The sequence below is a fragment of the Pseudonaja textilis genome, chromosome 3 (assembly GCF_049901715.1).
Source record: "Pseudonaja textilis isolate UNSWEBS1 chromosome 3, rPseTex1.2, whole genome shotgun sequence".
Lineage (NCBI taxonomy): Eukaryota > Metazoa > Chordata > Lepidosauria > Squamata > Elapidae > Pseudonaja > Pseudonaja textilis.
The window spans coordinates 143,352,859-143,380,839 of NC_141992.1; positions in this window are offsets into that span (position 1 = coordinate 143,352,859).

Genomic DNA, 27,981 nt, shown 5'->3' on the forward strand with positions numbered 1-27,981 from the left:
AGAAGTAGGAATTTGATTCCCCATTCAACAGTTAAGTTCTCTCTCTCAACCCTGAAGACCCCAGACCTTTTTAAGAATGTGGACACTTTGGCACAATAATTTAATAAATGTGAGATGTTCCCCCCCCCCCCAGCCAAAAGAGTTCCATTCTTTTGATGGCATTATCTTATGGCTGAGCTGAGGAAAACAGAATTCTGTTCAGTTGTGTATTGTAGGTGGATAAAGTGTGGCAGACACCTTTACATGGTAAATAGCACCTGAGAACAGCACTGGTAGCTCCTCATGACTATCTGCAGAAGGCTGTTTAGATGATAAATGATGGGAGATTCATATAGGGTAGCCTTAAATTCCTCAAAGAAAGGTGAAATGCAAAATTGACATCTTTAGTTTTATCCATGGCTTTTTGTGAAGGAGACCCTCCTCATCCAAAGTTACAACTCTCACAATTTCTAGTTCTGAACTCTGACCCTATTTAGCACTGAAAGAATCTTCTTTCAAAGAGATTAATTATTGGGTCTCCCTCCCACTTTTTTCCCTCAAATGAATTGCCTCACACTCTTCTTAAACTGTACAAAAAAACCCCAAACATATATACCTCTAGTTTATAAAGTTCCCTTGAGTAGACTGAGATTATTTAATTGTTTAGAACATCAAGACATTTTTCTCCCATATTCCTGATATATTGTTGCCTTTCCAATGCTGACAGATGAAAGGAAACATTAAATGGTTTTGTACTTCTTTCCTTTCCAAAATATGGAATCTTTCTGAGTCTGAGAAAGTGATAGAGAATGCAGTTGAAGGCTGTTGCAGGATGGGGGAGGGAGAAGGAGGAGGAGGAGGGTGGAAAGGAAGTGGAGTGCAATGTAGTTTCAGGCAGCCAGAAAGTTCTAAGGAAAAAGCCAAATACTGCAAACATTATTCATGCTCCAGAAGGACACAAGATTGACTCTGGCAGCTCAGTAAAATAACTGGAGATTAAGTAATGCCAGTTCCCATACCCTGGGGGAGATATAAAATACAGACTCTGAACAGAGACTTCCTCTGCTTTGATCTTGCAAAATTACTTTAACAAAGTTTTTGTCAGCGTCTTCAGATATCTTTTCTGGAAAAGATAGTGGCAAATGTTATATTAAGAAAGGGAAGCTTTCTGCCTTGTCTGTGAAAATGTGTTTGCCCTATTAGAGGAAACCGAAAGCCATAAGTAAAGTTTAAAGATTTGTTCCAACTATTCTGTTCCCTGATTCAGGCATCTGCTCTGCTTTGTTCTTGAATCCGTGATGACCGCATCAGGTCAAGATCCCGGTGACTTCATCAACTCATCCATAGAGTTTTCTTGACAGTTCTTGGGTTGCTACTGTCCTATTCTGGTTTTGTGTTTTTAACTTCCCAGCCTAGTCTACCTCAACAGAGGTGTCCCATTTGGTACTAAACAAGCTCAACCCTTCTGCTGGCTTATCAACCCCGACAAGATCTGTTAGACGCTGCTGATGTCTGGGTCAATAGCTGGAAGCAAATATAATCTAAAACAACTGTGACTATTAAAAAGAAGATCTACACATTTTTATTTTGTGGCGATCCAAAATTAAGCCACCCAAATTTTTCCCTGTGATATCCACACAGAATTTTGTGACGTTCTCCTTGGATAATTTTTGGATGTATGGCAGAAAAATTGGACTCTTCTTATTTTTATGATAATCTAAAGTTAGAGTTTGGAGATTCAGCATATATAGCATTTACCCCCCAAAAAAGCCCTAATTTTTGAAAAAAGGTCAAATTTCCAGGCCCCATCCAATCTAAGAACCTCAAGAGATATGATGGCAATGCAATTAATTATTGGAATGCATAGAACTACTATGTTACAGCTTTTTATTAGCACTGATGTTTCTGTTTAAAATACAGGGAAAGTATATCAAGCCAGATGACACACCTTTCCCAGAAGTACAATTCTCATATTTTTAAGGCTTAACTCATCATATCAAAAATTGACATCTTGCTACAAAATTTTGGCAGCACAATTGTAAAGGTCTCAGAGGGACTGCAGGTTGTTGACTCAACCAATCAAATGAATAAATTAAAAAAATGCCATATAATCTCTGGGAAAGGGAACAATAGAGTTATTGTTTTAGAAATACACCTGTTCCAGCCATAGCTCCTAATTCATAGCTGTTTGAAATCAGAGCATTCTGATTAAATATTTTACCCTGGTAGTGGCAAGTTAACTCGCTTGGAAGGAGCCATTTTCTTTCATCATATTTTTAAACTGACCAGTGAGATGGGGATTCATGAAAAATATACAAACTATTGGTCAGTTTTCCTCCAGATCAGAGCATGGCAGAGAGTTCCTGAAGATTATAATCCTTTAGATTCTACTCAACTCTTGTTATATTCCCTTTTGGTTTGGCAGTTTCTCCAGTAAGTGCAGTTTTAGGAGAACACTAGGAAAGAAGAACTGTGATTTTAGAATTAGATTTTTCTTTCCATATTTGGAGTTATTTCACTGACTTTAGTAGAGAAAATCCTACTGGTCTTAAACATTACCATGTGGAAGGCAGAATTGCAGCACTTGGATTTATTAATAAATCAATCATCATATACATTTCTGCAAAAATTAAGATGTCTGTAAATTTTGTTCCTGTTTTAGTTAAAATTATATTTTGATGCAATAGCTTTGATTAGAGTCAGTCAGGCATCAGTGACTTAAGGGGAACTTGAGAAATATATTCTATTTCCAAATCTGCATGATGACTCAGTTAAAAATCCTCAAATATTTAAACAAAGTCTAGTGAAATTTCTTGTGAATTATCCTTGATGTTTGAATCCAAAACACCTTTTCTTTTATGGATAGGTTCTTGGTCTCCAAGAAAAGGGACCAAGTTTCATAAACAAAGTTATTTCTTTATAAGTAAACACTGTATTAGTGTCCCTTATGTTATCTACTGCTATGGTGGAACAAAGACTATATTTTTATATCATTTGCACTCATTATTGCTGTGTACATTTTCATTTTCTATGCATTTTAATGAGATGGCATTTAATTGCTTTTTCATTAATGGGTCCTCTTTCCAATATTTCATGAATTTTGTGGAGCTGTCTTTGAATAGATATATGGCTATTTTCATTTATTAGAAAAATCAATTACATATAATCATCAGGATCACAAATTTTAAGGCTCATATCCTGGAACTCACTGGCTAGATTAAAGGACAAAACTCTTGTTGATTTGTTAGAAGGTTATGGCATTGTCGAGTCTCTTCCAATGGTCTCTACTGTATGACTATTGTCCAGGATGCTTAAAATATTAACATGAAAAAAAGCTTGTGTTTGTCATCAGAACTCTTACCTTTTCTCCCTGTTTTTCTTAATCAGAATAAATCTTAAAGTTTCAAATGAAAACCCAATGTTTATACTGAGTCCTTTAATTCTAATAAATTTTGATATATTCATTAAATTAATTCATTTTGGTAAGTTGAAACAAAATTTTACAATCATTTGCCAAATAAGTTTTAAAATATGAAAAGCATTATGATAGGCTGATGGCTAATATGTGTTCATGGTTTGTCTGGATGACATCCAATAGTGCCACTGTACAGGTAATCCTCAACTTAGGACCACATTTGAGCCCAAAATTTCTGCTGTTAAGTGAGACATTTGTAAAGTGAATTTTATCCCATTTTACAACTTTTCTTGCCACGGTTGTTAAGTGAGTCATGGCAGTTGATAAGTTAATAACCTAGTTGTTTAGTGAATCTGGCTTCCCCACTGACTTTGCTTGCAAGAAGGTCACAAAAGAGGAATGCTTGACCTTGGGACATAGCAACAATGGTCATAAATATGAACCAGGTGCCAGGCATCCAAATTTTGATCACATGATCATGGGGGTGCTGCAAAGGTCGTAACTGTGAAAAGTGGTCATAAATGGTCACTATTTCAGTGCTGTTGTAACTTTGAATGGACACTAAATGAACTGTTGTAAGTTGAGGACTACCTGTAGTCTGTCTTGTGGAGACAGGACACTGTCCTTCTTTTGCTATTTGGACCATTCCTATAAAGATGCCCTTTCCAAAGAATTCTGAAAATCTTATCCTAAATAATGATTTTGCAATTGAAATAAATAGACGTGTTTAGGCAATATACAGACTTTACAATTCTCTTCTACTCTACAGGATATCCAGAGAATACTGAGTATACCAAGAGAATACTGAGTTATTTTGAGTTGTCCACTTTATCTTGTTCTGAGATCAACTGGATTTCTGTACGCATAATGAGATTTGCAAAAATTGAGTTTTTAATAAGTTTTTCTTTTCTAATTTTCTATTAGATATCTTTAACTTCAATCCATGTCCTGTACTCTTGGATTTAGACCAGGTCTCAGTCTTATTTTGCATGATGTAGTAACTTAAATGTTTGAAGAATGCTCTCATATCCCCTCAAGTTTTTTTTTCTTATGGTTTAATGTACTCACTTTCTTCTATCTTCTTTCATAAAAATTAGTTTCTAGTTCCCTGATCATCTATGTTGCCCATGTCTGTTCCTTTCTAGTTCCAAAGTTGGACATGGTGGGGGTCTGGTCAATCCAGATTAAAATGGAGTATTCTGTTGTCACAACCTGAAATTTCATTTGCCTGCTTTGCAGCTGTACCATTCTCAGTTTGAAGTCGACTGCTATTCCATTTTAAAGTAGTCTGACCAAACCAGACATCCTATACCTGTATATTGTATAGACGAAGAATTTTGCACTTGTCTCTTAATTTCATCCTGTTATTTTTAACTTATTTCTCTAACCTGTCTTTATCAGTCTTAATCTTATTTCTTATGCCTTCTCATTTATTACAAATATTCCATGCATTTTGTGTCAACTGCTGATTTGATAAACATTTCTCTATCTCTAAATCAAAGTTATTTATGAAAATATTGAAAGGCAGTGGCAAGTTTGTTGTCTTAGAATATGCTATAATGAAATTTGCAGCAATTCTAACCGCAGCAATGGGGAAGATTCTTGAAAAGTTCACTCTGATTCACTGACAGAGTTTTGCACAGGGGAAAGACGTGTTTGCATAAAACAATTATGCATCTTGATGAAGAGAAGCTGATTTCTGAGAACTCAGATATGAGTGCAAGGGATTAACTCACTGATCCTTCCATAAAATAACTTCAGGTAAGCTAGTTAACACAGCTGACACATTGTTCTACAATCACTGAACGCAAGAAACTGGAACATAATGGTCAAGGAAATGGTAAAGCAAACACTCTTTATTTCAACCTCAAAATTATAAGATCTTTCACTTAATGAATTAATTATTTTCCCCCACCAAGGTTGTTCATGGAAACAAGTAAAATGGTCTCCATACGATCATCTTATTCAACATGCCAGCATTCTAGAAAAAGAGATTCAAAAGAGAATATGGAGCATCGCAGAACTGGAACAGATCAGGCTCATATTAAGTCCGCTGAAATGAGAATAAGGAAGTTTTCTCTTTCATGATTTTTTTATTTGTTGACTGCTCATTTATGCTCCACACTAAAAACCTTCAAATATAAGCCAAGTGTTTCTTCTCTCCAGCAAATACAACAGTCATTACAACAATTTTGAAAAATTATTGTCCCCCACCGAGAAATTAAACTGCTAGCTGGTATTTACATGATTTCCTCAAGAGGTTTTATAGGGCACTTCTATTAGAATCATATCAACTTGAAAGGACCTCTTTTCAAAAAGTCAATGACAATATCTTATTGGAGCCGTTATGAATGAAAACTAATGCTTGATTTATCAAGGAAGGATCTAGGTGTAGGAAAGAGGCTATTTGGTGTCCTTTATTCACTGTTTTTACGCAAGTAATGCTCAGTTTTAACTGTCCTTTAAATGTGACTATCCATCAGAAGTTCCCCCAGAAACTAACCCAAAACTTTCTTTTTAAAGAGAATCAATGTAATGTTTCCACTTGCAATGGCTATTGGTGAACTTTGAATTATCCACCCTCGCATCAGGAAACACAAATTTATGCTAGATATCAATCAATCAGAATAGAGCTGGAAGGGACCTTGGAGGCCTTCTTAGTCCAACCCCCTGCTCAATCAAGAAACCCTATACCATTTCAGACAGGCGGCTGTCTAGTTTTTTCTTAAAACCCTCCAGTGATGAAGCACCTACAACTTCTGAAGGCAAGCTGTTCCACTGGTTCAATGTCCTCACTCTTAGGAAGTTTTTCCTAAATTCCAGGTTGCCTCTCTCTTTGATTAGTTTCCACCCATCGCTTCTTGTCCTGCCTTCAAGTGCTTACTCCTTCTTCTTTCTTTATTTATTTTATTTATTTGTCAAGCGATTATAAGATAACAGATATAAGTATAAACATAGTTATGAATACATGAAATGGAGACATATAAGAAAAATAAAAAGAAACAATAGGACAGGGACGGTAGGCACGTTGGTGCGCTTATGCACGCCCCCTACAGGCCTCTTAGGAAAGGGGTGAGGTCAATAGTAGACAGTCTAAGGTTAAAATTTGGGGGGTTTGGGGAAGAAACCAGAGAGTCAGGTAGAATATTCCAAGACATTGACCACTCTGTTGCTGAAGTCATAGTTCCTGCATTCAGTTTTGTGTGCTTTGTGGCAGTACCTCAAATCCTGGAATATTTGCTATCATGTCACCCCTAGTCCTTCTTTTCTCTAAACTGGCCATGCAATTGCAATTTTTTTCTCCAGGCCCTTAATCGTTTTAGTTGCTCTTCTTTCATGTTTTGCTCATATTATGATTGGGATTATTTAAAAAAAAAAACCTAAAGCAAAAACAGTAGAATTCAGAAGTATTATTCAACAACCCGACCAAAGAAAGAGACCAATTTCTCCTTCCAGTCCTATATTTCCGACATATATTTCTTTTATTCTTAAGAGGTGAACACCATCAGTAAGGAGCCTACAGTGTAACAGCCCTTTGCAGGCTGAATGTTCTCTCTTAGGACATCACCATATGAATTAAAAGAACCCAAAGTACCTTCTTTTAAAAGACAGAGAGAGAAAGAGAGAAAGTTTGAAAAAAAGCTTGTATTTACAACTGTTTAGAATTATGGGCATGTTGCCTTTTTTTTCTACCTTTTATATTTACGACCTAGCTGTTTGTTTGTTTATTTATGCATGCCTTTTCTGGCAGCGGTGATGCTCACTTAGCATAGAACCATAAGTCATTCCAAATTCTCCCCAGCTTTCCTTATTCCCAGGCTATCTCACGGGCACTAAAATCATGTCCCAAGCAGCATTCCATTGTGACTAAGGCTTCTATAAAACTTTAGTCAATAAGTGTTTAATACAGCTATCGACAAAGGTTTATGGGATCCTGATTCATAAAGGGACTAAAGCTTACGTTATTGAGCACCGTTCATGATTTGCATTCTAAATCACCTTGCAAATTGATGGCATTTATCTGGAAAGAAAAGTTAAAAAGTTCAGTGTTAAGCAGTACCTGATTAAGAATCAAACCAACTACAAGCATAAAAAAGATTTATGTGATCCAGAACACCTTGTTCTAATTGGAAAAAGGGATATTTATGGGAAATAACAAAGGAACGAGTTTACATTTTTAATTTATTTCTAAGTGCCACAGAAGCTGGCCCTGTGGTAGTATCTTTCCAAATGACTTTAGAGATGGGGAAAGTGATGTTGATGACAGACATAAATGCCCATGTAGCAATACTTACTAATTTATGGTTACACTTGCATGGCATCAGGTTGATGCTGTTAGAATCCTAGAATTAAAGAGAATAAGGTTGCTTTTCAACTTTTCTTTTCATTTAGACAGCTATCACTATAGAGAAGAACACAAACTTTCATGGACATTAAATATAGCATAAATGAAACTCTGAAATTCTGGATCAGTAGACATCATGTAACTTTCATAGTTTATAGCCTGAATGCAATTTTCCATGATTATCCAAACTACTATAAACACAAGGGCCCAAAGTACAGTGTATGTACTGTAACAGTTCCAAATGAAAGGTTCACATTATGTGATCACTGCTTCATTCAAAATGTAAGTGTGCTCAGCATTTCAGGCATAACATTAATGGCATGACTGCCACAGACAATTGTTGCTTTGTAGCCATATGGGGATTTTTTAAACCCATAGGTAGTCTTCAACTAAATACTGTCAACTCATAAAATATTTCGTTTTAGAGTTGCCAACAGAAAGGGAGGGGGGAAAGGGGTTTGAAAGAGCAGTGCGGCAGCTTGAAAATCGAAAGTGCATTCCATACATAGTTTTTCAGAAATAGTAACTAGGTGACTGAAGTTGCTGCTGGGCAAAAATCTAAATGGAGAACATGACTCTTGCCTATGGATGTGTCTCATTGGAGAATATGAATTATGATACACCTAGGGGGTGGGGGAAAACTAGGGTCAAGGATGACAATGAATTATGTGTCTCAGAGTTGGCTACACCCAGGCAGTGCCAGACATGTTAACTACCAATAAAACCTTTGAAGTTTTTGAAATTTGTCTCGAGATTCATGATTTAATTGGGGTAACTGCCAGAATTCTGACAATGACAAGGGTGGGATTCTACCGATTCACACCGGTTCAGTAGAACTGGTTGTTACAATTCTTGGTAGTTTGGAGAACTGGTAAAATGGACCCCTGGCTGGACCCGCCCCTCTCTGCCCACTCCTCCGTTGCCTGCCCAATCAGTCCTTATTGTACATGTGTGACATTGTGCACATGCATGACAATTGCTGATGGCTTTCTCCCCCTGCCCGCCCCACCCCACCCAGTCACTATAGTGCATATGCGCTACATCGCTTCCCACATTTTACTGCCTGCCGCCATCACTTTTGGCAGCAGCAGAAGCCAGTCATCCAGCTACCCATCGCTGCCTGCCTTCCACTGCCCTGCCTGGTCTGGGTCAGTGAGGGCTCTGCAAGCCCCAGTTGCCACTGCTGCTAGCTGCCTTTGCCCACCTGGCCTGCCTTGCCTGACCTTCCTGCCTCACCCAGCCTGCCTCCTCAGGCCTGCCCGCCTTGCCTAGACTGCCTGCCTCCCCCAGACTGCCTCGCCCAGACTGCCTGCCTCACCTGGCCACTGTTACTGAAGATGCAGATCACTGAAACCTCCAAGCAAGCCCTGGTCACCTACCTGCTGCCACCGCCAGCCCCAGTTGAGTCCTGATGATGATTCTCGGACTGTCAAACTGCCCTCGCAGACACTGTCTGCCTTGCCCAGCCACCATCTTCTCTTGCCCATGGCCCACCATTTTTGCTGCCTGGCCTTCTACCACCAATTGGTGAGTGAGGAGGTAAGCAACAAGCCCCACCACCGCTGCCAGCCCCAGTCAAGTGCCAACTCCTGGGCCACCCAGCTGTCCTCATCACAGCAAGTTCCAAGACTAGTCCCAACTGAGGACTCCAGCAAAGCTGGCTAGCCAAATTGCCTGCCTGATTTTTGGTGAGTTGCTTTTTTATTTCTTTATCTATTTGTTGATTTATTTTAATATTTTTCCTATTAGAAAAAAGCAAAGGAAAAATATAAGTGTCAACATGTAACAATAACAATAGTGTAACAAAAAAATTTCATTTGTATATTTATTCATGGTTTCAGTATCTGTTCTGTTTTTATGATTAATAAAAACAAAACCTACACTAAAACAATTCTTAAAAATTATTTTAAAAGTGAGACAGTTGTTTAGTGAGTTTTGCCCCATTTTAGGACCATTCTTGACATAGTTGTGAAGTGAATCACTGCAGTTTTTAAGTTAGTAACATTTTCGTTAAGTGAATCTGCCTTCCCCATTGGCCTTGCTTGTCAAGAGGTCACAAAAGATGATCAGATCACACACACACACACACACAAGACATTGCAACCATCATAAATATGAGCCAGTTGCCAAGCATCTGAATTTTGATCATGTGACCATGGGAATGCTGCAATGGTTGTAAGTGTGAAAAAAGCTCATAAATCACTTTTTTCAGTGCTGTTGTAACTTTGAACAGTCACTAAATGAACTGTTGTAAGTTGGGGACTACCGGTACTTTTCTTTCCCATTTAGATCTGTCAGGCAGGAGGTAAAGTAACCATCATGACAGAATAATCTTTGAAATGGGCTTTGTTTCTCCTTCCACCAAATACAACGAGCAATCAATTGGTCTTATGTTATGATTTAATGGCACGCAAGTACTTTGGATACAAATCATGAAAGACAAAGTTGCCTCAATGAGACTTCAGTTAACTAAGCATGAAACTACAGCTTGCTAGTGGCAAGAATAGCCCACAAGGAAAGTTTATAATGACAGCCTCTCTTCTAGGTTGTAAGATAAAGGGATAGGGGAGGAAATTCACGCTTTTGGCAGAGGATTAACTCAATCTGGCATTTTTTTCTCATAAGGATTTGAAAACCAAATCCATATAACAGTTTACCAGACCACAAGATATGTTCCCACTTTGCTTAACCTTTAAAAAGCATGGCATAGTTACAGCAGTGCCACAGGGCTCCCATATGCACATCTGTCTTTGGTGGTTCTTAGAATGAACACATGACCATAAACACATTTATTTATTAATTGGGCAGTATGTTCCCCCCACCAACCCTTTGAGATGTGTTGGGCTGAGACAAAGTAAGTAGTATTGTTGAATATCCAAATGAAGGAGTGAAGCCAAGTAATGAAGGCATCCTTCAGGTCTGCCATTATGGCAGGAAAAATAGTTTGTCCTGATTGGCTAAGCCATCTGACAGCTCCCTATAAAAGGGTGAGCTGTCAGACAGGCCACTGCTGAGTTGTTGCTGTTACAATACAAAAGCTTGAAATTGAAGATCAGTGCCTGCCTCTTCAATCAGCCCACAATCTAACACTGGTGACGAAGGTGGGATAAACAAAAGAGTAAGATAAATATTTGGTTCTTAACTGACATCAGATTAGCATGATTATAATATAAGAAATATATCCAGTGGTTTAAAGCCATTAGTTTTTTTTTAAGATGATGGGATCTACCTATGGACTAGAGAATGAATGAGATACCAGGGCTAGTATTGAAACCACAAAGTTTTTTTTCGCTTATATTGCTCTCATCAAGTTTTAGACAAATAAATTGCTCCCAAGACACTTGTATATTCATATTCATTGCTTTATAGCATACTTATTATTGAATAAACAGGGAATAATCATATTACCTTCATTTAGTTACTTAGAATGAATTTATTAAATTTAAATAAATTTTAATTTTAGAGAGTAGTTCACCACCCTCATTCCACTCACAGGCCACATGCTCAAATATGATCTTGTACATTATAAACTGTGTATTGATTCATTAAAGTTATATTCATTCTTTCAGATATCAAAACTGCTGCATTGTTAAAATATAGATACAAATGTAGTATGTTGATTTAAAAACATAAAAGCCTAAAGTTTGTAAATTATGTAAATAAAGCACACCATTTTTTTTTAAAAAATGAACAAAATCTACCAATCAAAATTCTTTAAAAGAAAAACAACAAGGTAGCTTGAAAGCACAATATTTGTTTAAATAAAAATGTATTTATTGGATAGTCGAGCATGGAACTATGACCTAATCCTGCTTTGGCATGTTCTCTTAACACAAATCTTTGGGAGTCAGTTCAGTGGATAACAAGAGAAATTAACAAGACACTGTTTTTCAAGTTTCCTTAAATTCTGTTTTCAGGAACCAAGTCATTATGTTGTGACAAGCAACCGGAATGTGGCACCCAATTGCTCCCAAGCATTATTAAAAAATATTACCTATGTAATCAGAATATATACTGTTCGGGTTTTCAAAAATATGACTATTTTCATTCACTTCCTCTTAATGTGAGACAATATTTTCAACAACTTCACTAGTCTCTGTAGTTCTAGAAGTATTGGCAGAATATCCTGCAGAAAATATTTATTTATTTGATTTGTCAATCACTTACAAGATAATAGATATAAGTATAAACATGAGTAAGAATACAGGAAATAGGTACGAATACATGGGGGAAATGGGACAGGGACAGTAGGCATGATGGTGCACTATGCACACCCTTTACAGACCTCTTAGGAATGGGGTGAGGTCAATAGTGGTTAGTTTGAGGTTAAGGTAGGGGGGGTTAGAGGATGTAACAGAGTCAGGTAGTGCATTCCAGGCATTGACCACTTTGTTGCTGAAGTCGTACTTTCTGCAATCAAATTTGAAGTGGTTTACATTGAGTTTGTATCTGTTGTGTGCTCTTGTATTGTTGTGGTTGAAGCTGAAGTAGACATTGACTGGTAGGACATTGTAGCAGGTAATTTTCTGTGCTACATTTAAGTCTAACTGTAGGCAGCATAGTTCAAGGTTGTCCAAGCCCAAAATCTCAAGCCGGGTGTTATAGGGTATTCTGTTGCAAGCAGAGGAGTGTAGTACTCTTCTCGTGAAATACTTCTGGACTCACTCCACTGTATTAATGACTGATATGCAGTGTGGATTTTAGACTGATGAGCTGCCTTTGAGTATTGGTCTGGCAAAAGTTTTGTATGCTCTAGTTAGCAATTTGATAGTTCCAGAGGAGAAGCTTCGTAAGATTAGATTTACACCTCTTAATGCCTTTACAGTGGCAATGATGTTACAGTGAGCTCTGGTGCTTAGGTCATTTGATATGAGAAGTCCAAGGTCCTTGACAGAGTGAGGATCATCAATGAGGTCATATCCACCTAGTTTGTATTTGGTATACTGATTTTTTTTTTACCAATTGTAGGACAGAGCATTTGTTGGTTGAGATTTGGAGTTGCCAGATGTTTGACCATTCAGACACATAATCAAGGTCACTTTGAAGGATAGTAGCATTGTCAGTGGTGTTGAATAGTTTGATGTCATCCTCAAAGAGGATGCAGTTGTTAATAAGGTGACCGCAAAGATCATTTATATAGAGTATAAAGAATGTGGGTCCCAGAACGCTGCCTTGGGGGACACCGCTGTTAACTGGAGCAGGGTTTGATATAGCGCTCCCTATTTTTACTATTTGTTGCTTGTTTGACAGGAACACAGTAATCCACTTATGGAGGGATCCGAAAATGCCGTAAGAGTTTAGTTTTAACAGTATTTTGTCATGTACCACTGAATCAAAGGTTTGCAGAAGTCTATGTAAATTGCGTCTATAGCTTTACCCTGGTCAAATAGAGTAGTCCATATGTTTTTGCAGTGTAAGAGTTGTGGATTGCAGGACAATTTTTTCCTGAAACCAAATTGTTTTTGGGAGAGTAGGTTGTTTGACTCTAAAGGGAGAGTGATGAATTGGTTAATGGTTGATTCCATGACTTTGCATGTGACACAACACAGTGAAATTGGTCTGTAGTTTTCAACCAGGCTGGGGTCACCTTTTTTTGAAGATAGGGATAATATTAGCTAAGGACTATAGGTTTGGTAAGGAGCTGGTTCTGAATGATATCTCATATATAATGCTTAGGGGTTCCGCTATGGCAGAGGAGAGCTTTTTTAAAAAGTATGCACATAATCCATCAGAGCCAATAGATAGGGATGGTTTTAGGTTTTGTAGTGCCTTTTCTACATTATCTTCTGTAAAGTCAATATGTAGTAGGTCATTACAGTTAGTTGTGTTATGACTAGGAAATGTGGGTCATGAACCATTGCTGTTAACAAAGACTGAACTGAAGAATGTGTTGAAAAGATTGGCCTTAACTGCTTCATCATTGCAGTCTTTCCCATTTGGTCCTTTTAGGGGTGGAATGGTTCTTGATTCTTTAAGTTTGCTGTTAAGAAAATTGTACAAGGTGCGGGTGGATTTTGTACTTAGGAGGTTTTCCTCTTGCTTGCAGTGGTAATTTGTGCATTCTGCCTTTATCTGTCGGCACAGGGTGTTGTATTGGTTTTTAAAGTTGTTTAATGTTTAATGTTGCTCATTACAGAATATTTTTCCTCCTCAGATTTTTTTTAAAGAAAGAGCTAGTTAAAAGATTGAACCCAAATGTTAGGCTTGACATTCAAGTTATTTTACGTAAATCCTCATCAAGTATTAAATAATAGTTAAATGTGTGACACAGTGTATAATTTACATGAGAAAATTAGTAGAAGCCATGCTCATCAAAGGTACTCTATTCCTTTCAAAAGGAAAAAGAAATATCAAAGGAAAGCAGTGTTTCTTATGCTAAATTTTACAAAGTCAAATGCAAACAACAACTTCTGTATATAATCAGTGGAGTCCATTTATTTCATTTCTCATTTTTATTGCAGGAAAAACTTCTGCATACTTCTTTATTTATATATTATTATTTATCAATCAAATTTATGGGGTCACCCACCTCATGAGAAGTGACTCTGGGTGGCATGTTATAAACATATATAAAAAAGTCATTATTAAAATTTTTAAAAATAGTAATATATAATACTATAAAAAGTAATATACAAAGCAATATATAGGCTAGTACTCTGTGTATTCTGAATCAACAATGAGAACTCTTGAATGAATTAGTTTTGTTCTATACCACTGTACAGTTTAAATAATATTCTACTCTAGTCTGCTAGCATGTTGTTAACCACATTTCTGGATCCAAAATGGTTGCATATCACATGATCCTAGTAGCAAACAAACTGTGCTTTGAAAAAAAAAATAGCTGTCCAAGCAAGAGTTTACATTAGAACATATATAAAAATGCAAGCAAAATGACCACTGATTTAGAATAATAGTTATCCTATAATAGTCATCTTTCTTTATTTTACCCCCAAATGATACGTGACAAAAGGTATAAACAAAAACAAGCAGTAGAAATCAGGTTTGGGTGGAGTTGTTTGTTTGTCTGTCATAATATTAAAACCAACAGTGACTGGCTCAAGAAAAATAAAATATTGACTATGACTTTTGTATCCAGCATGGCTTTAAAAGCAGGAAATTCATCAGGTTAAAATGTTTTCTACTACTACTATTACCTAAAATGATCTCTCAACATGAGTTGTTAGGGAAACAAAATGAAAGGAGCCAAAAATCAAATCTTGAAAAGAAATATGAAAAACTAGAGTTACCAGTTATAAGCTGCAGAAATATAAGTGAATACTAAATCAGCATTGAGACATAGAAGTTAATGTATGCTGATCTAGGTGCTGATTGCTGGTGGAGAGGTGCCTGGGTCTTGTTGTTGCTTTTGGGGCTGGGTGATAGTCTCTTTTGCATAGTCTATAGATGTATATGTGTCTTTAATGGCTGATTTGTCAGAGTGCCAGGCTTCTAGAAATTACCTGGTCCAGGATGGTCACATTTTCCCAGTTGAAACTATGATTAAATCTGCCTACATGTTGTGAAATTAAAGAATTTTCAAAATGTCTTCTGACTACTAGTTGATGTTTGTGGAATCATTCAGCCAGTCTTCTGCCTGTTTGTTCTACAGAATGGTTTTTGCTGTCCTTACATTGTATGTTGGCTCCTGTTTTTTCTTCTTCTGGGGTTATTGGGTCTTTAGGTTTGCTTAGGATGTTTTGAAGGGTTAGGGCAGGAGTGTGCAACCTTAAACACTCAAAGAGCCATTTGGACTTGTTTCCCATAGAAAAGAAAATACCGGGAGCCAATCATTTAACAACCAGTGTGACTGGTTGGGCGTGGCCAACTCAACGTCACTTTCTCCCATCCAGTCACCTCCTGCTCTGGAATATGGAGTGAGTCTCGATCCCCTGCCATAATCCTTACCTTCTCAGGCCAGGTGAAGAGTGACGGGAGGGGAAGGGCCAGACAGTGGTGGGATCAATTGACAGAGAACCACAGCAGAGGGCCAAAAGAGCTGCATGTGGCTCCAGAGCCACAGGTTGCAGACCCCTGAGTTAGGATTAGGATTAGGGTTGGCTTGTGTGCTATGCTGATTCCATGTGGTTCTGGTAGTCTGTTGGTGGTTTCTGAAATATTCTTGATGTAATACTTTTTTAGGGTTTTTGTTGGTTGTGCTGCATTGTGGGTTGAGTGGTCAGAGACTTTTTAATAAAGTTGCATGGATATCTATTTTGTTGGAATATGTCATATAGATGCTGCATTTCTTTTTTCAGCTGTTCTGGATTGCTGCAGTGTGTTTGGGCTCATCTAAATAAAGCCCTTTTGTACCATATTTTGTAGGAGGTTGAGTTGTTGTTTTGCTAGTGGAGCACTTGGTTAGTATGGGTGGATTTTTCTGTAGACTTGCATTTCCAGTTTGCCATTGTGGTCTCTGATGAACAGGATGTCCAGGAAGGGTAGTGAGTTGTTGTTTTCTTCTCTATTAAACTTGACTCCTTTAAAAATGTTATTGATGGTTCTGTGGGTGTTCTCTAGATGGTCCTTTTTGTTATGGTAAAGATGTTGTCTACATATCCGATCCATATTTTGGTTGTATTTGGTGCTAGGGCTTCTAGAAGTTGCATAACAACCTCTACTATAAATTCTGAAAACAGTGATCCCATAGGTGTCTCTTTAATTTGTAGTTTAATATGTCCATCAAACTGAAAATATGTAGTTAAGCAGGAGTTTATGAGATCCATAATCCTGGGTGTTTTGATCTTCATGTATTCAGTTAACTCAGAGACCATGATTCCATCCTCATCTATAGTCATTTCTTAGTGAGGTCATTGAGGGTTGTCTTGATCTGGTTGTCTAGTTTTTGTATTTTCTTAGTGTTGACTGGGTTATAGGTTTCTTTGTCCTCCAGTATTTTGCTTTTTGTAGGTATTGTGGTCTGTCCATAGTACCTATGATTTAGCCTTTATCTGAAGGTAGGATGATGATGGTCTGGTCCTTTTTTAGGTTTCTGTGGACTGCTTTATCTTCTGCTGTAAGTTGATTCTGTTCTTGTCTTCTTCTGATCTATGGAATGATACTTTGTCTAATGTTTTCTGGGACTTCTATGGTGAGTTTAGTAATTTTAAATGCCCCTTCTAGGGCTGCAAAAAAATCTAGTTGATTGGCATCACCTGTATTATAGTTGAGACCTTTGTGTAAGATCCTGTGTTCTGCAGTGGACAGTAGGCACTGGACATGTTGACCATCCATTCAAGCTCTGGTGTTTCTTTGATTCTGGAATTGAATTTAAGGAGTCTGCTTTGCACTTTGGTTTTTCTTTTCCCAGCATGACTATGGGATATATTCATGATGGCAATGGCCAGTCTCTCCAGGTGCTCTGGTGTGATGGTCTGTTCCAACTGTTCTTTGAGGTTTGCTATGGTGTGCAGATATTTGTTTAATCTGAGGTGTGGGTCTGTGACCATGAGCTGTATCATTTTCACCCACTTTCTTGGGCTATTTACCATCCAGCTGTGCAGTTGATTGAAGTTTTTTTTTTAACCTGACACTGGTAGGTACAGAAAATTCTAACACTTTTCTTTCATTCAATTGTGACACAGATTCTTCCATCCCATTATCTGGAAACTCTAGCAAAATTTCGTCCTTGAAATATCCAGTGCTGGATATTTCCACCTTCAGAAATGTTTGATCCTTCTTTGGCCCACTGTCCTACCAGACCATTCCAATTCCCACTTTTCAATCAGAATGACCTAATTCAAAGTTGGAACATTTTCAGTAGGATCAATGTAAACTATTCTTATCTCAGAAAATTAGACTAGACTAGAACAGAACAGAACAGAATAGAATACTTTATTGGCCAAGTGTGATTAGACACAATTTGTCTCCGGGGCATAAGCTCTCAGTGTACATACACGCAACAAAATAATATAATCATAAGATACCAATAGAAGAAGATAGTGGAAAAGATGAGAAGGATAATAATAATACAGTCAAACTACATAGGTAAATATCCTTAGACATAAGACATACGTTCAATAATGAATTCAACTGACTATTTAGCGGGTGGACTAGATAATTTCTTTCTTGAGATGCTTTGATCTTGCTAAAAATTTTATGCTCCAAAGCAGGGGTGGGCAACTGTGATCTTCAACTCTCAGTTCCCAGAATTCATGAACATGGCTGGCTCAGGAATTTTGGGAGTTGAAATCCACATAAAGACCTATAGTTGCCCATCCCTGCTTTAAAGAGAGCCTTCTTGTTTTGAACTCTCTATGGCAAACAAAACCCTAGACTATACAGATAGTCCTAATTACGGTCTTAAGTTGGTGGTAAATGGATCATTATGTAACCAATGCAATTTTATGACTTACCATAGTCATTAAGCAAATACTGCAGTTGTTAGTGAACCCATTGTCCAGAAACCATAAATTAACACTTGTTTCCAGTAAAAACTGTCAGAAATTGTAACCATGTAACCATTGAACACTGCAAATGACTGTAAATGTGGACTGGTTGCCAGGCATCCAAACTATAATCAGATGACTATGTGGGAGGGGTGACAATTTTGATTCAATTTTGAATCCAGATCATAAAAACCATTTTTTAGGTCTGGTCATAAATCGAGGATGTCATGTATAGGCTTTTGTTCTAATCCAGCAAGGGTCTTAAAGACTGGGTTCACATGTTCCCCTGTCATGAATGTTTTATTTGATTTTCCTTTTGTGCGATGTGAGAATGCACCAATTTTGATTGGTGAACAATGGTTCAGTCAGTGTGTTTATGAATCAACAAACCATGGTTAAATCATTATTTTTTGTATCCCATGTAGACCCTATCATATTTTTGATCATCTTATTTCATTACTAAGCAATTAGTATTGTACTAAGCGCCGTGATGGCACGGTGGGAGTTCGATTCTGAGCGACTCAAGGTTGATTCAGCCTTCCATCCTTCCAAGATCAATAAAATGAGGATCCAGATTGTTGACTCGGTAAACCGCTTAGAGGGGACTATAAAGCGCTGTGAAGCGATATATAATTATAAATGCTACTGCTATTGTTGTTGCTACTACTGGTGCCTTCTGGCATGTGTCAGCAGCTTGCAGCCTCTGATCAGATTGAAGGTGTATTTTTTTCTTATTTGTATTCAACTGTTGGTGAATTTTCCCTATTTTTGCCACTTTGTTCTTCTTTCATATAAAAGGCAGACTAGCAAAATGTCTAGAAAGGGTCTCAACCACGGTGGATAAATCAATCCATCACACAGGCAAAATATTTAAAAAAACAAACAAACAAACACCAAACCTGCCATGAAACTTAATCACAAAAGGTCATGTCGGGAAGTGAGAAACAGATTAAATTAGCATAGTATTAGACATGGAAAATGATTTCTGTCAAAATCATCTTTACCACAATTATAATATGTTAATTATGTATTTCATTAAGGAAGTTGATTATGGTGCACAGATGAAATCATGCAGACGAAGACACCTGGAAGGAAGCACTAGAGCCTGAAGATAGAGGGGGGTTGGGAGGGAGCGAGAGAGAGAGAGAGAGACAGAGAGAGACAGAGAGAGACACAGAGAGAGAGGTACACACAGGTGCTTCAGCAATTCCAGAGGAAAGTTTTACCAGCTTCTGTAAAGAAATGCTAAAGGACTACCCTCGGATCTGTATGTTCCTGACAAGAGACTGGGTAGATTCGATGCCAGCAGCATTAGTAGTGGAATGATCTGCCAATACAAGGCTACAAAGCAGCAGGCTGTTTTCGCCTGTGGGTCTTTATGACTGACAGAAGCCCACACAGATAGAAAAAACACATGCTTTTAAAAAATAGTTCCAAGGGAATGTGGGTAAGTTTGTCCAGTTTGATTTCACTCATCGTCTTGCTGTTGCAACCTTCAATTTGTTTTGCTTCGCTGCCTTTGCAGGATGCTTTACAGTCAAAGCCACATGAACATTTTTACACATATTTCTCTGAACGTATGCATTTGGTACATGTTTGCTCTCTCTCACGCATGCATGTGAGATAGATTGAACATGGAGTTTCATAAGTGGACTCAGTGGACTTCCCCTTATGTGCCCATTTATTAGATGTATTTTTTTCAATGTGTATTTTTGCATATATATTTTTAATTTTTAAAAATACTGCGGTTTGGTGTATGGCTGTCTTGATGTGATATAGTTTTGAGATGTGAAAATTAAGCTATTATTAGGAATAGTAATTAAATGTAATACAGTTGCCCAGAGAACTCTCGGTTGGTTACAGAATATAATACCAGATTAAACAATGAAAAACGCAAACAAAATGAAATAAGACTGCCCATACTAAAACAACAAACATGCAAATTATCAAAATGCAAATAAAACCAATTTGTCCACCCCTCTCTAAATAGATTAAAGTAGGAAAATGATAAAAAAAGGAACTGACATGTCCTAAATTGAATCTTCTTTATTATGATCTTGTCCAGTTGTGTCCTTATTGAGAACTTGAATATCTCAATTTCATTGAGATACAAATAATTTCATTTATTTATTAAATTTATAAGCTGCCCATCTCACTGTTTCCCCACTGATTCAACAATATTTTTTAAATTCCTGACTGCTTGTTCCAAGGATAGAACATGTTAGAAAGAGCTTTCCTGAACAAGAAATAAGCAGTTCTAATTCTAAATGATTAGAAGAAAAATAGCTGATTATATATTTATATATATTTATTACTAAAGAGTAATTAGAACATAGAACCACCTTGCAAATGAATTGATAGACCTGTGAATGTGAAGGTATTAATAGATAACTGGCTCTTCTTTCCTATGCTGTACATATTTTCAGACTTATTAAGACTATCATCTCCCAACTTTGTGAATTCTCAATGTATATGAGTTCAATTTCTAGTAATCATGGGACAAGCAGGAAGAGAGCACTATCATTTTTAGTAGAACATAACTGGAAAGCACTCATTCAGAGAAAGGCACACAATTAAGCTTATGTAATTAAATGTACAAATCTGATCAATATAAATCAGTATGTATTAAAAAAAAATTGGATAGAATACCATGGATCCAATGAACCTTATTCTAATATGAGGAGCTTTTTTTTAAAAAAGAAACACTTTTCAGTAAAGGCTCTTGAGTTTATAGCAATCAATATAATACCAACCATAAAAACCCTTCTATTCATTGCAGTTGGACTTAACACCATGCAACTATAGTAGATCCAAAGTCTGGAAAGTTCACATCAATGTAAACACTACTATATCTTTGCAAATGACAATAAAACATAAGGAGGAGGAAGAAGTCCTACTGTATATAATGCAGAATGAGAATTGCTACCAACAACTCTAATTAATGTGACCCCCCCCAAAATGGAGTATTTACTTATGGGTCACTAACATCTATACAAATGCTATAAAAGGGAAAAAATCAGATATATAGACATAGATATAGATATGCCAATTATAATTACCACATGCTAAAGTTTCCTATTGAGCAAAAATATGTCAATATGATTGTGTCCATGTTCTGATAGGTTTTGCCACAAAGAATAATCATTGTGGGAATTAAAGCACAATTGTCAAGAAATAGTTGGTCATCATGAGAGAGATCATCATGTCTCATCCAACTGTCCTTTTTCTTTCCAACAGTAATTACTTCAGTAATTAATCTCTGTCATTTAGCTGTATTACATTTTGAAAAGAGAAAATGGAAGAAAGGCTGGTTCCTAACTAATTTACATCCCACTTTAAAATGCTGCAAGAGGGCAAATCAAATGTCAAATTTTAGTCTTACAGATTTCTAAAATAGTTTCATTCTGATACGCCTCAGAACAGAAGAAAATTTATTTCATTTAAAATATTTAAATAATTTAGTCTGCGAGGCTTTAATTTTTCAGCATAATTCATAAAGCTGTGTTTTCAATGCAAAATGGAAGGCAATTCTCAGGATATAGAATCTGACTATAGCTGCCACAGACCTGCAAAGCCATAAAAGGTGCCGTGAAAAGATCAACACAATGAATGAAATCTTTTAAGTATTATTCATACTTTATTAATATGTCAAAAAAAAGGTAAAGTTGTACTTAAGATGAGCATTCATCATAAGTATCCCACCTAGGGGTGGGATTCTACCAGTTTGCACCTATTCGCTAGAACCGGTTGTTAACATTCTAAGCAGTTTGGAGAACTGGTTGTTAGAAGAAATAACTGGCCTAATCCTCTAAGGAAGGCAGGAAAGAAACATTCTGGTGTTGCTTACAGAAACTGCCTCTGCGTTAACCCTTATTACATTCTTGGCAGGACTAGATTTCCTGTCTCAGGAACTTCTCTGGAGTTTTTTTCCCCTCCTTTGCTGGTACTTTGCTTGTGTGGAGTGACCATTCAAAGTTACAATGGCACTGAAAAAAGTGACTTATGACCATTTTTCACACTTATGACTGTTGCAGTATCCCCACAGTCATGAGAGGCCAGGTGAGAAATGCGTGCCTCGATGTGAGTGATATTGAATTGGCCACACCCAGCCAATAACATGACCACCAAGCTGTGCCCAACCAGCCACCAAGCCACACCCACCAACTAAGCCACGTCCACAGAACTGGTTGTTAAAAAAAATGAATCCCACCCCTGATCCCACCCATCAATAACTTTTGATATGAAAGAAGCAGTTGCTTTATACGGTAAATACTTTCAAATAAACGCACACACACACACACACACACACACTCCTATAGAATAAATCATGGCCTGAGAACATCATTTCATGGTTATTGTAGAAAGTTAGCACCCACCCTCTCCTAGAAGAATGAAATATTTTGAGAAATATTAAAAAGGCAGAATATGGTATTTCCCTGAAGGAGAAACATGCTCTTGGAAAGCAGCCCCACCTTTCTTAATAGCTCCAGCAGGACTGGGCCAGCTTATCTACAACACAAAAGACCTTCAGCTCCAGGGTGATGGGATTAAGCCATAACCTCCAGGATATAATAGGATGATCTGGCAGCAGGGCTCACTGCATTGCAAAACCTCCTAAGGACATTGCATCACCCAATACACTTCAACAAAACTTGATTCAGACAAACATGACCCCACATGGCCCCATGGGAGTCTGAGTACAGCCAATAGAATACATTTCTTGCACAGGAACAGGAAGTTCAAGTGCAAAGCCCAAGGGATAAATGCCTCTCTTTCTCTCTCTCAACTCTATGTGGTCAGCTACACCAGGATCATGTGCTTGATGGTTCTGCTTCATTAAAAACCATCTTTCCAATCAGCCTCCATGTTTCCAGTGCTTTTCTCCCCGCTTGGAACTGAACCAGACTGATATTTCTTCCAACGTTATCGTCTCATCTTCTCCCCTTTCCAAAAATTTACAATACAGTTCTTGGTTTCAAAAAGTGCCTCTAAAATTAATAATTTAGGTCAAAGGTGTTCCAAAAGACCTATTTGTTGTGACTGTACAGTTCACCTGAAGAGGCTATTCATTCAAGTTAAGATAGCTTTATCCATCAAAAGCTTCATGTGACCACTTTAAAAGCTTTACCATCTATTTCTACATGAGTCTTCATCCAAAGAAGACATTTCTGCCATGCTAAGCCCTTGGAAGGAATCAGTCACTACTGCTTCAAGAGGACCCCCTGGGTACACAGTGTTGTCATGAATGAAGGACCTTTCCAAATGCTTTGCATAACCATACAGTACACCGAAAAATGGAAATTATTGATTTGCATAGCAAGGCATCACACTTTGAAACATCACTGACATTTCTACATGAACTGCTTTGCCATGCTACCGATATTTTGTCATGGGTACAGGTGAAATATATACTTTAGAGAATTACAATTAGATATATTTCCAAACTACCAGATGCAAGATATTTAGGTGTCTAACAATCTTCCACATACGGAGCACCAGAGCATTGTAAAAAAGGACAAAGAGGACAAGCTAATCTGAAGATTATTAGAGAAAAGTTCATTCTCTTCTGTCTCCCACAATTTCCAAGCCAGTGCCCTTTTGCTCTATGGATTCATTCAAGTACAGCATTATACAGCATGACTGTCCCATTCTAATTTATGGCATTAATTACATTATACTGAATTTTATTTGTGGTGTGATTTTAGATAGCTAATTAGCTAGGTGCATATACAAATACACAGAGAGAGAGAACAATCCCGAAAAGAAATTATATTATATTTATTATATTAAATGCTGGCGAGCTATATATACAATCATGCTTCTCATAAGTAACCTTTTTTTTTTTTTTTTTTTAATCCAGAAAAGCATCTGGAGAATTTGAAGATAAAAGAGGATGCAACTGAGACTTCAATACACTGCAGCTTCTATAGTCTGCATATGTGTATTTAATTTCTGTATTAATTTAAGAAGGAGAAGAAAAGGACTGGGTCAAGGTGAAGGACATGAACTGTACAATCCCTGCTTTCTGATAAGAACAGAGCTCTGCTCTGCATATGTACCTGGAAAAATTGGCTAGCAACTGGCTGACTAAGCGAATAGCCTAAGTGAATAGTTCTTCTTCTTCTCCTCTCTCCTTCTTCTTCCCTCTCCTCCTCTTCCCGATGCTAGCTTGTTATCTTTTCACGCTGGACTTTTCTCACTGGGGCTGCTGTCTTCTCCCCCCATTTCTCCCCAAATCAAAGATCAAAGGCTGCATTTGTAAAGCAAATAGTTGGAGAGCTACAGAGGGTTTGATGAAAACCCACTCCAAGCCTCTTGGGAGATATTACCTTCCTCATTATTCCACTGATTGGCCTTATTTCATCCAAGGATTACTGCACATTCTCCTGACGGCTGATGAGCGGCTTCATGAATATACAAAATAATCCAGCGGCACTGGGCCAGCACTGATTATTATTGTGAAACTTGGAGAAGCTGACTCAAATGAGCTGCTGGAGACTGCAAAACTCTTCCTCTATGCTTTCCATCTGATTTTTTATTTATTTATTTATTAGCACAAGGACCTTTTTTCACATATCCGTAAGAGACACACAAAGAGTTGGAGAAAGAGAGAGATTGCATCTCGTTAAAAATGATCAGGGAATTCTGGGTACCAGATGTTTTTTGCTTAAAATTGCAAAATGGTTTTTATTAGATTACACTAAGCATTTACTAACTGCAGTTAAACTGCCTTTGTAGACAATCCTGATGGGAATGCTGCCCTAAATAGCTTTTTCTTTAAAAAAAAAATATTTTCGGGTATAAATTTGTATTTCTTTCTACATATTTCTTGCATGTAATTGTTTATGACTGGAGAACTGAAAGGCAATATGAAGTAAAATTGCATTAATACAAACAAACTGGAATAAACCACACACAGTCATCTCCAAGCTTTAGTCAAAAGTCAGAATGCTTATGGAACAACAATAATAAGGAACATTCTTCCTGCATTCAGGAAATAGCAATAGTATTTAGGCATATATACTGCCCGATAGCACTTTACAGCACTCTCCGGGTGGGTTACAATGTAGCAGTATTGTCTGTATATTGCCCTCAACTATTTGGGTTCTCATTTTACCCATCTTGGAAGGAAGGAAGGCTGTCAACTTCAAGAGCCATCAGGATCAAACTCCAGGGTGAGGGCAGAATTTGCCTGCGATACTGCACTTTAAACACTGTGCCACAAGGCTTTTATATCTAGATCAGGCAAAATGGTTTGATCGCACACCAAGTTTAAAATCAGACCATCTTGATTATTATCTTTGTTTATTAATCAGCAATATTGTATAAGGTGGTGAAAAATGGAAGTAATAACCATTCAACCAGAGCTCTGCTGTTTTTGCTTGTGTGTCATGTTACACAGACATCCAGAGGGGCGGGGCTTTGATTCTGCAGCCATGACCCCTGCATACACCCCAATTATCAGTAACCTCAATAATTTACCTCAGGATCTATTTTTTTTCACATCACACTATGCCGCAGTTGCCACAGAATTCCTAATAGCCTGATTCATACATCATGAAAAGGTATAAACCATGATTTAGAAACCACAGTGTCTGAATTTATAGTCTGCACTAAGCCAATATCACCCAAACCCCATTCTAATTTAGCACTCCCCCACTCATCAGGTCTGTATCTGCAAGGATACAGAATATTGCAGAATATCCAATACCTGCAAAAGTAAGAGACAGAACACTTTATTGCGTAACACAAGGTGGGTTTTTTAAAAAAGTTTTCAAAGCTTGAAATTGCTGATGAAAGTTTAAAAAAAACTTTTATTTTGATTAAGATATAGAAGGAAATCTAAACTTAAGATGCAATCATTGTTTGGCAAGTTCAGTAGGCTTGTCACATTTTGGTAATTGGGAAAGTGAGGTAGGAAAAACTGCTCTTAGCAATTTTAAAGCCTGCCATATATATTCAAAAGGGGGGTGGGGTGTAGGGCAGTACTTACTGTGGCACCATTCCAGTAGGACAAGCATTTGAGTCAATGTGTTCACGGCTCTCATGTAATGCACAGGTGCAACAGTTGTAAAACAGGGGGATGATCTGAAGAATGTTCTAATGTCACAGTACATACAGCTTTACTACATGAGACAACCCAGGAGCAATAACAGCAAACAAAGGTTTGTAATAAATAAAGGTTTTATCTACAAAAGAATATATACTATACTTACATATAGGGGTGCGATTCTACCAGTTTGGATCGGATCGGGCAAACGCCTTGTTCCCATGTTCAGCTCACTCTGAACCAGTTCGTTCGATGAGGAAGTGGGCCCAGCCGCCTGCTGTTGCTCTTTCCTGTGCTTTATGCCTTTGTTTAGAGCACAGCTGATTCACATGGCAGAGCAGTTTGCTGTAGGTCAGCTGTTTTCTTCACAGAGGCTGCAGTTGAAAGTAAATATGGGCTTGCCATTTTTGCTATCACCGAACTGGTTGTTATACCAGTGGAATCCCACCCCTGCATACACATACGGTAGGCAGAAGTCAAACAAACAGCAAATTACAGCAGGGAAGAACACATGGTGAGGGAAAGACACTCTAACAGGGTCTCTTCTTATTACACAGGCTCTTAAAGGGATAATAGTCAAAAACCTTGCTGACTCATTCCCATCATTACATCAGTGCATCATTGCATCATCGTAGCAGCTGGTCAGCTCTTAAATCACGATCCTGACAACTTAGAATCAAGAGGCAAGTTGTTCGGTAGAGGCAAGAATGAATGTTTTTTTCTAGATATGCTATGGGTAGTTAGCCAGAAAAGTTAATGAATTGTATTGGGCTATTCCAGATGCCATCAAAATTGTTAATGAAAGATATTTGACTCAGATCTTTTGCAGATTGATATTTGAGACATGTTGCTTAATCTCCATGTTAACTTTAGGAAAGCTTATTGGGACCTCAAGCTGTGGAGACAATCCATATTAAAATTACTTTGAATGGCCTTTTTTTTTCAGGATGGCTTGATTTGTAATTCACCAAATTATAAGAAGGAGAAGGAAGGGCAGTACAATCTATTCAACCATGTTCTGTTATTATAGCCAATCTTTAGAACAATAATTTTAGCCTTCCTGTGGAGTTATTGGGTCTATTCTACCTAACTTTGTGACACAATTGCACTAACAGAGACCAGTTGAATTGAAAGCTGAAGCTTGTTCATTACTGAAAATAAAAAAAGAATTTTCTAACACCACGTTTTCCAACCTGAATAATTTTGACTTGTGCGATTTCAGTTTCCAGAATGTCCATATAACTTCTGGAAGTTATAACTGATGCGTCAGAAAGTTGCCCAGTTTAAGAAACACTACTCTGATAGATGCAAGGGTAATGGCCTAACATGGTTCTACTCCTCTCAAAGAAGGAAAATATTAAAATCCTCCAAATTAGTGACCAGTGAGCCATCTCTCTGCTGCCATCTGTTGCCTGAAGTGGGATCTACACTTTGACTAATCTTTAATCTTGTCCAATGCCTGAACAGGTCCTTGCGGTTTTCTTTACAAGTTTTTTTTCAGAAATGGCTTTCCATTGCCTCCTTCCTAGGACCCAGAAAATGTAACGGATCCAAGATTATCTGTATGGCTTTATGACTAAGGTGCAACTAGAACTCACAGTCTCCTGGTTTCTAACCTGGTGCCTTAGCCACTATACCAAGCTGACTTTTGCATTTTGACATGTGCCACAATAAATAGCTAAAAACAGACAAGCCTTGCCTTCTCTAACCATTTCAGTCTTAACTACTTACACCGCTTGATTGTATTTTCTGAGCAGGGAGAAAATCCAGACATATTCCAATGACATACATCATTTTATTAAAAAAT